This window comes from Mesoplodon bidens, assembly GCF_964165515.1.
Source record: "Mesoplodon bidens genome assembly, chromosome: X".
In the NCBI taxonomy this organism is placed as follows: domain Eukaryota; kingdom Metazoa; phylum Chordata; class Mammalia; order Artiodactyla; family Ziphiidae; genus Mesoplodon; species Mesoplodon bidens.
Genome location: NC_138163.1, coordinates 21,065,619 through 21,068,887, shown reverse-complemented (window position 1 = coordinate 21,068,887; position 3,269 = coordinate 21,065,619). Strand labels below are relative to the sequence as shown.

General features: G+C 41.9%; 1 pseudogene across 1 annotated transcript; it reads right to left on the bottom strand.

Moving 5' to 3' along the window:
- Window positions 1-202: 202 nt before the first annotated feature.
- On the bottom strand, window positions 203-2,444 carry LOC308609071 (heat shock cognate 71 kDa protein-like; annotated as a pseudogene). The gene has a single exon. The product of its transcript is annotated as a heat shock cognate 71 kDa protein-like (transcript).
- Window positions 2,445-3,269: the final 825 nt, after the last annotated feature.

Below are 3,269 nucleotides of genomic sequence, written 5' to 3'. Positions count from 1 at the left end.
TTCTATATAGCTGATTGTGTTAGTTGGGTACCTAGGCTAATGTGTTTGGTTTAGTTTGGCTTGGTTTGTTGATTTATTTTTGTTTGTTGGTTTTTATATTCCATATATGAATGAAATCATATGGTATTTGTCTTTCTCTGACTTATTTTACTTAGCATAATACCCTCAAGGTCCACGCATATTGTCACAAATAATGACTACATTTTTTTTGCCAATTTTAAATACAGTTTTTTTTAAGACATTGCATTTTCCACTTATAATACAGTGCTTGTAAAGTGCAATGTTATTTCCTTTCCCTGTGCACACATTCCATGTTCAAGTATCAAGAATGCCCAGTTTACTACAGCAATTCAACTTTAAAACTGCCATGGAATTTGCTACAGATTTGGGTCCTTCAATGTTGTGTGGAACAATGTTAACTCTATGCTAGGCTGGCTTAATCAACCTCTTCAATGGTGGGCCCAGAGGAGGCACCAGCAGATGGAGGAGCTCCACCCCCAGGGAAGCCCCCAGGCATTCCTCCTGGCATTCCTCCTGCCATGCCTCCTGCGCTCTGGTACAGCTTGGCAATGATGGGGATGCAGACGTTTTCCAGCTCCTTCTGCTGATGTTCAAATTCTTCCTTCTCTGCAGTTTGGTTCTTATCAAGCCGGTTGATTATTTCATTACACTTATCAAGAATCTTCTGTTTGTGCTCATCATTAATTTTGCCTTGAAGTTTCTCATCCTCAACGGTAGCTTTCATGTTGAAAGCATAGGATTCAAGAGAATTCTTCAAAGACACCTTATCCCGCTGCTTCTCATCTTCAGCTTTGTACTTCTCTGCTTCCTGAACCATGCGTTCAATGTCTTCCTTGCTCAAACAGCCCTTATCATTGGTGATGGTAATCTTGTTCTCTTTTCCTGTGCTCTTATTCACAGCAGAGACATTGAGGATGCCATTGGCATCAATATCAAAAGTGAGTTCAATCTGAGGAACACCACGGGGCAGGAGGTATGCCTGTGAGTTCAAACTTGCCAAGCAGGTTGTTATCCTTGGTCATGGCACGCTCACCTTCATAAACCTGAATGAGTATACCGGGCTGGTTGTCCAAGTAGGTTGTGACAGTCTGCGTCTGCTTGGTGGGAATGGTGGTGCTGTGCCTGATGAGGACAGTCATGGCTCCAGCGGTAGTTTGAATTCCAAGGGAAAGAGGAGTGACATCCAACAGCAGCAAGTCCTGAACATTTTCAGATTTGTCTCCAGATAAAATGGCTGCCTGGACAGCTGTATCATAAGCAACAGCCTCATCAGGGTTGATGCTCTTATTCAGTTCTTTCCTGTTGAAGAAGTCCTGTAGAAGTTTCTGAATCTTGGGGATGCGGGTTGAACCACACACCAGGACAATATCATGGATCTGAGACTTGTTTAGCTTGGCATTCCGAAGGGCTTTCTCCACAGGGTCCAGTGTGCCACGGAACAGGTCAGCATTCAGTTCTTCAAATCGGGCACATGTAATTGAGGTATAGAAGTCAATTCCTTCACAGAGGGAATCAATCTCAACACTGCCCTGGGTGCTGGAAGAAAGAGTGCGCTTAGCATGCTCACAAGCAATATGAAGGTGACGGACAGTCCTCTTGTTCTCACTGATGTCCTTGTGCTTGTGCTTGAATTCTGCAATAAAATGGCTGACCATCCGGTTGTCAAAGTCTTCTCCACCTAAGTGGGTATCTCCAGCTGTAGATTTGACCTCAGAGATTCCATCCTCAATAGTGAGGACTGACACATCAAAAGTGCCACCACCTAAATCAAAGATCAGCACATTTCTTTCTGCTCCAACCTTTTTGTCTAAGCCATAGGCAATAGCAGCAGCAGTTGGCTCATCGATGATTCAAAGTACATGGAGCCCAGCAATAGTTCCAGCATCTTTGGCAGCCTGATGCTGAGAATCATTAAAGTAAGTGGGTACTGTGACAACAGCATTGGTAACAGTCTTCCCAAGGTAGGCTTCTGCTATTTCCTTCATCTTTGTCAAAACCATGGATGACACCTCCTCTGGATAGAAACGTTTTGTCTCTCCCTTGTATTCTACTTGAACCTCAGGCCTGCCTGCATCATTCACCACCATGAAGGGCCAATGCTTCTTATCAGACTGGACAACAGTATCATCAAATCTTCATCCAATGAGGCGTTTGGCATCAAAACCCGTGTTGGTGGGATTCATTACAACTTGGTTCTTTGCAGCATCACCGAACAATCGTTCGGTATCAGTAAAGGCGACATAGCTTGGGGTAGTTCGGTTCCCCTGATCATTGGCAATTATTTCCACCTTTCTGTGCTAGAAGGCACCCACACAAGAATAGGTGGTGCCAAGATCAATGCCAACTGCAGGTCCCTTAGACATGGTTGCTGGAGTGCAGGCCCAGGTCCGCTGGAGAAGAAAACAGCAATCTGTAAAGCTGCCGCCACGTTCAATGAGACCCAATGCCTACATTCTTAACCACGGTTATTTACTGCCTTCCAAATAGTCCAGTTTTACCACAGCAGAGGCTATATGACGGTTTGGTTTCCCATTCATCAAGGTTTTTTTGATCCAGATAATAGAATGATTATGGTAAAATCTAGGTGAAGGGTAAATGGGAGTCTTTGTAACTATGTCTGTAAGTGTGAAATTATTTCAAAATGAAAAGTTAACAAAAAAAGACGGCCCCAAACTATCACTATTTGTAGATAACATGATTTTATATATAGAAAACCCTAAAGACTCCACAAAAAAAACTGTTAGAATAAGCAAATTTAGTAAACTTACAGGATACAAAAATCTATATACACTGATAACGAATTAGCAGAAAGGGAAATTAAGAAAACAATCCCATTTATAATTGCATCAAAAAGAATAAAATAAAAATACCTAGGAATAAATTTAACCAAGGAGGTGAAAGACCTGTACACTGAAAACTATAAGACAGTAATGAAAGAAATTGAAGAAGACACATATAAATGTAAAGATAATCCATGCTCATGGATTGATAGAATTAATACTGTCAAAATGTCCATACAACCCAACAGACATAGAGAACAAATGTATGGATACCAAGGGGAAAAGGGGTGGTGGTGGGAGGAACTGGGAGATTGGGATTGACATATATACACTATTGATACTATGTACAAAGTAGATTACTAATGAGAACCTACTGTATATAGCACAGGGAGCTCTACTCGATGCTCTGTGGTGACCTAAATGGGAAGGAAATCCAAAAAAGAGGGGATATATGTATACATACACCTG